The sequence below is a fragment of the Cervus elaphus genome, chromosome 23 (assembly GCF_910594005.1).
Source record: "Cervus elaphus chromosome 23, mCerEla1.1, whole genome shotgun sequence".
Taxonomy (NCBI): Eukaryota; Metazoa; Chordata; class Mammalia; order Artiodactyla; family Cervidae; genus Cervus; species Cervus elaphus.
This window is the reverse complement of record NC_057837.1, coordinates 56,246,974-56,255,414: the sequence shown is the minus strand read 5'-3', so window position 1 is coordinate 56,255,414 and position 8,441 is coordinate 56,246,974. Positions and strand designations below refer to the sequence as shown.

The window sequence follows — 8,441 nt, the reverse complement described above, 5'->3', positions numbered from 1 at the left end:
TTATGGGGCCTGTGTGTTCTCGGATGGATGGTGAGGTTGTGAAGTGATGATGAAGTTATGTGGTGATGAAGGTGGTGATGGAGCCTCTGGAAGGCTGATGCCTTCATGCTGGGTGTTTGGCCCAAAGTTCCCAGGGGTCAGCAGGGCAGGGCACACAGCAAGGGGTGAGGTGGCGTGAGACTGGAGCCCACAGGATGGACTAGAACCTGCTTCAGTCTCATAGCATCCCCAAATCAACAACATGCGTGATTTGATGGCCACCTTCATACATTACTGTTAGGGGAAGCACACTGATTGAAACCGCCCACCCTGGTCAGGCACCATAGTAACCATTTGCATGAGTTGTTTTATGACAGGAGGTCCTGGTAAGGAACAAGGAACTAATAAGCCTCCATCAACCAGAAGAGTTAGGGAAAGGTCAAAAGGAGACACCACCTGTCCGACCACCTTCCAGAATCCTTCTCTCTGGCATCCATCTTGGCTGAACAAGGCATGCACCACCAGGAAGGACTCTGAGTCAGAATGATTGGCTAAGGACAACCTGGAAACTACTCCCCTCACCATAAAACCCGAGACTGCAAGCCATGTGACAGAGCAGTTCTCCTGGGTTCCCTTACCCTCCTGCTCTCCACCCGGGTGCCCTTTCCTAATAAAATCTCTTGCTTTGTCAGCACATGTGTCTCACATGTGTCTCCTAGGACAATTCATTTCCGAGTGTTAGACAAGAGCCCAGTTTTGGGCCCTGGAAGGGGTCCCCTTTCCTACAATATTACTGGTCACGCACCTGGCCCAGGATTCTCTGGAGCCGGAGGAGCCGCTGGTCCTCTTGCTGCCCTGGGACAATTGGCAGTGACAGGCAGGAGCTTCCACAAGGCCTGGCCCATCAGAGCCCATTTCATACCATGTCGCATCTGCCTTCCAAACTGCCCAGACATTTCTCTCCTGGCAATCCCTGACCTGGAACACACAGTCAAGGGAATGTGGGAGATGTAGGTTACAACATGTCAGGATAAGGACCCACACCTCACCAGTCATATCCCACTGGGTCCAAAGCTTCACACACACTCGAGTTTTATTTCTACTCTGGGGACAGACTTTAAAGTCATGTTTGAATAGCAGAAGAGAGAGGAAACAAATTACCCCTACTGGTTTCTGAAGTCCCACCAAACCCACAAGATATTCAGACACCAAAGGGAAAGGGTTTTAGAATTTAGCACATTTTGATTATCTGCCAAGAAGGTCAACATAGAAGATGGCAGATTTGTGACCAAGATCAAGGGGATTAGCAGCTTCTTGGGCAGCCTTCCAAAAAAAAAAAACCAGCTGGCCTGAGGTCATCCAAACTCCCAGCATGGAAGCAGAGAGCCACAGAGATCTACTCTGAGAGGAAATAGGACCAGGAGAAGGTCCTGCTTGAAAACTGCACATAAACCATGCTGGCTGCATTGCCAAGTGGAAGGAAAATTCACTGTCAGAGAAACAGTGGGGCTTATTTGTCACAAGAGACAAAGTGCAGGGCATTGCCTAGAATAAGGACATCTCTGCCACATTATTCTGAAAAGTAAGATAAACATGAGTCCATGTTCCAATTAGAAATGTTCACTCTTGGGGATGGAAATGTTCCCCATTGTAGTTTACACTTCCTGGTCCTCTGAGCAGTGTCCCCTAATGCAATTCTTTTGGGAGGCCAAAAGAATTGGGAGGCCCAGAGAAAGAAGGTTTGAGGCAGGCATGGGGCACCAGGGAAGCGGGGTGAGAGGCCCTGGGAGAACAGGACCCTGTGTTGGGGGCAGGGAAGAGCAGTTTGGAGCTCCCGTGATGGGATGAGGCTGGCTCACCCATCCCTATCCTCTGAGTGTTGTTTCCACTTGTCTATATTTGCCATCACTTGCCTTTATCACACTGCTCCTCCCCTGAGGCAGGCACGGGTGCGTGCTCAGTCGTGTTCGACAATTTGCGACTCCATGGACTGTAGCCCGCCTGGCTCCTCTGTCCATGGGATTCTCCAGGCAAGAATACTAGAGTGGGTTGTCATTTCCTTCTCCAGAGGATTATCCTGACCCAGGGATGGAACCGGCATCTCTTGCGTCTCCTGCATAGGCAGGCGGTTTCTTTTACCACTGAGCCACCAGGGAAGCCCTACTCAGAAGCACTGTGCAATCTTATGCCCACTAACTCTACATGAGCCTTGGTGGGGTCATGTACTGGGGAAAGGAATGCAGCAGGTTTGAGACAGAATGCAGCAGTGCGTGGACCCCAACTACGACAAAGATGAGACATAAGGGGTCCTGGACAGAAGTAAGAGGAAGGGTTCGGTGACTGTCGGAAAGGATATGCCTTCCTCCCTTATCTCCTAGAATCCTCAGAAATATTCTGGGGAGGACTTGACCAGAGAAATGTGTGATGTCAAAGCTTGGGTTATTGAGACCAGATTGTGAAGGGCAGGGAGGTTCTGGAGGCTGGAAGGTTGCTGCCCAGGTGTCCAGGAGATGTGTCCCATCTCTGGGTCTGCCACCCCAGGACTCTGCTGAATGATCACAGGCAAAGGATGCCATCTGCCTCCTTGGGTCTCCTGAGCAGTCGGTGGTCTCGTCTGCCAGCGTGGAGCTGGTGGCTATTGACAGGGCTGAAATATTGTTCCTAATGGAGCGGGGATGAATTAGTCTGTTAATTTGCCCATGGTCTAAAACCCAACGAGCATCTGTTTGAGCCGTAAGGGGCATATTTTTGTGACTGGAGGGAAGCCCAAGTTGAGGGGTTTGATTGCAACCACCAGCAGGGATTGTTTGGAAGCTTCAGGGAGAGAAGGCAATGAATTGCCACCCGACACAGTGGCTCTAGTCCCCTGTGTAGTTACCCTTCTGCCCTCAGAGCCCATCTATTTTCCCAAAGGGTGGTGGCTTGAAGTGGGTTAACACAAGCTGGCTCCTCTGCTCACACTGGGCCCGCTAACCAGGGCTAATAATCCTAACGGCAACAGCTCCAATTTACAGTACACTTACTGAGGTCCTGCTGTGTTAAATCCACTACCTCCAGCTCCCCAACTTCGGTCGTTCAAATACCACCTTCAAGATCTTTGTTGTCTGTGTAACACTGGTCCTGTTATCTCCTTCGTTAAAAACAAAAAACAAACACACTCTCATTTTTCCCCTTAAAATAAATGTTCTTAAAAAGTAAACCTCCCAAATGGAAAATGTCTTCTAAATGGAAAACTAATAACATTTGTCACAAATGGGAGAAAACCATAAAAAGATGATATGAAATATGTAATTAGAGACTTCTGGTTTCTGGCCCTGCAAGTAAGAAGCTGAAAGACGCCGTTGCATCTTGCGAACAGGTAAAAAGCTGAAAAACCTGAAACCACCAGCTCTTCTTTGATCTTTCAGAGTAGTGAGGTCACGGGGCCGACTGTTGCCCCCAGACTGGAGAGATTGACAGGAGGTACAGAGAAACACAACGTGCTTGGGCAGAAAGCTCGCAGTGGTCAGTCCTGGGGGAGGGAAACCTAAACTCTGGTGATTTGCTGAAGCTCAGTGTGGACAAGTCTGAGAAGGGCAAGCTCCATGAGGATCCAGACGTCAGGGCCCTGACACTGTGTGCATTTTACCTGGAGGAGCTCGCCAGGTTTTCATAGTGAGCCTGGCAGGTGGAGGAGAGGGGTTGGGGGAATTCACTCTTGCTTCCAAGAGGGTAGGGGAAAAGGAATCATTTTGAAATACATCAGGGCATTCTGTTTTCAATAAGGTCTGCACTCAGGAGAAACGAGTCAGCCAGAATCTAACCTCTTGGGGATTCATCAGCTTTCCCCTCTACCCGCTCCACAATTGACCTTGAGGAAGGGAAATACCCAACTCCTGCTCACAACAGCCATTCTGTCCTACCTACCGGGAAATAAAAAAAGTCAGAAACATTTGTGAAGTTCACAGCCCAGAGGCACAGGCTTATTAAAAGATTGAGACCTGAACATAATAGGCTAAAGGACTCATCCCCTTCCCCCACTCCTCACCAACATATCACTAAAGGCCTATTTACAGCATTTCCTTTTCCCCTTCCGGTACATCATATTCACTTATCAATAAAAAATTACAAGGCATACCAGAATACAAAAAACACAATTTGAAAAGACAGAGAAAAATAGCAGAATCGGATTCAGATATGGCATGGGTATTTGGAATTATCAAACCATGAATTTAAAACAACTATGATTAAGATGCTAAGAGCTTAAACAGATAACAAAAACAGCATGTAAGAACAAATGGGCAATGTAAGTAGAGAGAAATTCTAAGAACTGAAATGAAACGCTAGAGATCAAAAACACATGAGAGAAATGAAGAATGGCTTTGATGGATTGTTAGTAGATTGGATATGGCTGAGAAAAGAATCTCTGCGCTTAAAGAGATCTCAACAGAATGCAGCCAAACTTAAAAGGAAAGAGAACAAAAGATTAAAAAAAAACCAAAAAACAGAATATCCAAGAATTGTGGGGCTACTACCAAAGGTATGACACACATGTAATGAGAATTACAAAAGGAGAAGAAAGAGGGAAGAAACATTTAAAACAACAATGACTGAGATCTTCCCCCAAATGAACGTCAGATACCAAATTACAGATCCAGGAAGCTCAGAGAACATTGAACATGGTAAAATGCCCCTACACCTACATCTAGGCTTATCATTTTCAAACAAGCTACAGAAAAATCAAAGATAAAGAAGAAATTCTGAAAGAAGTCAAAGGAAAGAACACACAATACCTCTCGAGGAGCAGAGATAAGAATGGCATCCAACTTTTCAAAAACCATGCAAGCGAGAGAGAGAAGTGAAAGATATGAAGTGTTGACAGGAAAACCCCACCAGTCTACAGCTCTGTATCCTGTGAAATTATCTTTCAGAAGTGAAGAGGAAATAAAGGCTTCCTCAGTCAAACAAAAATTGAGGGAATTTGTTGCCAGTAGACCTGCCTTGCAAGAAATGTTAGAAGTTCTTTAGAGAGAAGGACAATGATATAGGTCAGCCACTCACATCTACATGAAGAAAGAAGAGCATCAGAGAAAGAAGAGGCCAAGGTAAAATAAAAACCTTTCTTTTTCTTATTCTTAATTGATCTAGAAGATAACAGTTTATTTAAAAATAATTATAGCCACTATGTATTCAGTATGTGTCTCTATATAATCTTTTGTCTGCTTATGTATAAATGAAATGAATGAAAATATCTTTTCCAATAATATAGTGTAGTGTTAATCGCTCAGTCGTGCCTGACTCTTTGTGACCCCATGGACTGCAGCCCACCAGGCTCCTCTGTCCATGAGATCTTCCAGGCAAGGATACTGGAGTGGGTTGCCATTTCTTTCTCCAGGGGATCTTCCCAACCCAAGGATCAAACCCGGGTCTCCTGCACTGCAGGCAGATTCTTTACTGACTGAGCTCTCATTAAATTAAACCCAAGAAACTTACAGCCCCTGGATACAGCAGGCTGAGTAAATACAGTAGACATGTGCTGGAATTTGTTTAGAAATCATCATGTTGGTTTCTGAGGCTTCTGGTGATCAAAAAGGCATAGGTTGCCAGGGTTTAAATCTGAGCAAATCTTGCCCATGAGTAAGTAACATCAACCTCTCTGGTCTCAGCGTTCCCGTCTCTGTAATATGGCAACAGCGGTTCCTACCTCCCTGGTTTGTTATGAGGATTAGATATGTTCACGTAACACTCCACAAGGTTAACTGTAAACATGTTCACACAGGCTCACAGCCCGATTCTTGTGGAAAAGAGACGTGGCCAGGAAGCTCACTGCCACCGGAAGGGATGTCAGACTGTGTCACGTGTACTCAGGAGGAGACTGAAGAGAGGGAAGAAGCCCGCAGGGAGAGCGGTTACTGCTTTAAGTTGGGAGCGGGAGGAGTCGGCCCGAGACCTGCTCCTCACTTTGTTTTGTCTACCAGGCAGAGGCCTCTTTCCCATTCCATTTATTAGTTGAGTGAACTCCGTGATCCTAAATGAAAGCACACCCTGAGCAGCACAGACAAGCACTGTTCTCTGCACACACTGCTTCTAGAAAAGCAAGACGGATGACCGGTCAGCAGGCTGAGAGACGGAGATGGAGCCAGAGCAGCTGCGTGTGTGGCTAAAAGGCCCTGCAGGGTTGGCCCATTTGTTCTCCTTCATCAGCTTGTTCATTCATTTGTTCATTCGTTCACTCCAGCATTTGTCTTCCTGCCTCACGGGTTCCTTTCTCTCCCAGATTTTGACCCCACATATTCTCATTAGTCTGTTAACTCTTTGATATCTTCGAACAGATGATTTTACATTTTTGTCCAGATTTTGTTGTTTTTCAAGTGAGAGGACTGGTTCAGAGACTTAGGCTAGTGTTGTCTAGGAAGAAGAACTCTCCCCAGACTATGTGCATGAAAACTTAGAAGCACCTTAAGTCTAAAAATAGGGGGTCCATTATGGTACCTCCAGGTAAATGGAATAACACACTGCCATTACAAGTGTTAAACATTTTACTATGATGATAAAATACTAACAATAAAATTTTGACGAAAAACCAGAATATAATTCTTTTATATTATTCCCATTTTTGAAAAAGACGAAATGTCTGCCTGAGCATAGGTAGATGACTAGGAAGAGAGTCATCTAAACCATTTATGGTGGTTACTGCTCACTGGCTGGGTTTCTTCTCTATAAGCTTCTACAAACCCTAAATTTTATGCCTAGAGAATATATTACTTCTAGAGTCAGAAAAATTAGGAAGAAGTATTTACATTTGCTTCAGGCACACAGAATGCCATGTTACATCTGTGTCAGAATGCTCTGTGTACAAGAGCATGCCTTTGTATCTGCACTGATGTCCACTGGAGGCCAGTGCTGCCTTGAGAGGGTCCTTGGGCATTTCAGACCTAGAAGCTTTGTTTCACTGATTTCGTCTCTGAGTTTGGGGGTAGACGAAAAGGGCACCGGGTGTGTCTCCTGGATGTTTGGTTTGACACACATGCCCCGCCCCAACTGGGTGTCCTAGATGGGGTATGTGTGAGTCTGTGTGTTTATATGTGTTAATGTATGAATATGTGTGTATGTGTGTATATACATGTATGTGCATGTGTGTACATGTGTGTACACGTGTGTGAGAATATGCATGTATATGTGTGTATATATGTATGAGTGTGTATGTGTGCCTGTTTGTGTACGAGTGTGCATGTCTATGTGTATAAGCGTGTGTATGGATGTGTGTGTGTGTGTTTAGGGGGACATCCACCACTCCTGAGGTCTTCCATCCTCTCCCGACAGGCGGCTTAGGGCTGGCTTGTAGAGCCCCATGTCCTACAGAACATCCTTTGAACACAGAAGCCTGGGGCCTCTCCCTGTGGAGGTGGGCTCTCAGCCTCCAACTAGGTGGGGCCACATGTTGTCTTCACAGCACACAGTTCAAAGCCCTGCATGACTGCCTGCTTGTGGTGCTGCCCTGCCCACGGCCCTGCCCACCAGGTCCCTCCACGTGGCTCTTGATGCCCAACTCCTCGTCATTCTGTCCTTCAGCGGTAGCCTGGCCTCTCCTGGCATGAAGCCACCATTGTCACAGCTTCTCCCCTTGCCAGAACACTCCCTCCCACCTCACCTGTTCCCTTCACCTGCCTACGCTTATGCTCCCCTCTGAGTTACCTGACTCAGCAGAGTCACCACGTTCCCTCCTCAGAGCAGCGTGGGAGAGGAGCCTCGTGACTCACCGTGCAGTTTCGGTGTCTCCCGGGCAGGAGAGTGCCAGACAGCACCCCCAGGGCCTCGTCCCAAGCTCCTGGCCTCGCCGCGTCCCGTCTTACTAACAGGGGTGGCCCACGGGGTCTCAGGAGCAGTCACTCTAGGAAAACTCTCAGAAGGCTGGCTGGTGGACGTACTGTGCAGACCGGTAGCCATGACCTGGTGCTGGTTATGGTCACAGCTTCAGGGCAGGGATCTCCCACTGTCGACCTCCAGGCCTTGTCACTGCTCCTAAAAGCTCTGCTTTCTGATTCAAGGGCTTCCTCATCATGAGAAGGAAATGCAGCTCTGTAGCCTCAGCAGCCCTCAAGCCCACCTTCCTACTTGCTCTCTCTGCAGACATGGCCTGATGCCCACGCACTTCCCTCTTCTCAACTCAGACCAGTCACAGAGGCTGGTCGCTAGCTTTCTCCATCTGGCTCTGGGGTGTTGCCCCAGTAGGAAGGAGTGGTTTCCCGCTCACATCCTGTGCTTTGGGCCTTGTGAAATCTGGAGGGACAGTGACGCCCTGCAAGCCTGAGTGTGACCAACGACTGCCGCGTCTCAGGAGGTTACCTGTCCTGAGCGTGAAACACAGAGAAAGGGTATCACCCGGAGGCAGGCCAACCAGCAGTTCTCACAGCCCCGGGCCTGGGGACCGCAGGGCCTCTTTGCAGCCATTTGGCTGATGGTAAACTTTCACGACACAGTGC

At 47.5% G+C, this 8,441-nt stretch overlaps 1 long non-coding RNA gene across 1 annotated transcript; it reads right to left on the bottom strand.

Moving 5' to 3' along the window:
- Positions 1-705: 705 nt before the first annotated feature.
- LOC122681935 lies at positions 706-8,071 on the bottom strand. The gene is made up of 3 exons (XR_006337150.1): positions 7,719-8,071; positions 3,003-3,109; positions 706-957 (listed from the first exon to the last, which is right to left on the bottom strand). It is a non-coding gene; the product is annotated as an uncharacterized LOC122681935 (long non-coding RNA).
- Positions 8,072-8,441: the final 370 nt, after the last annotated feature.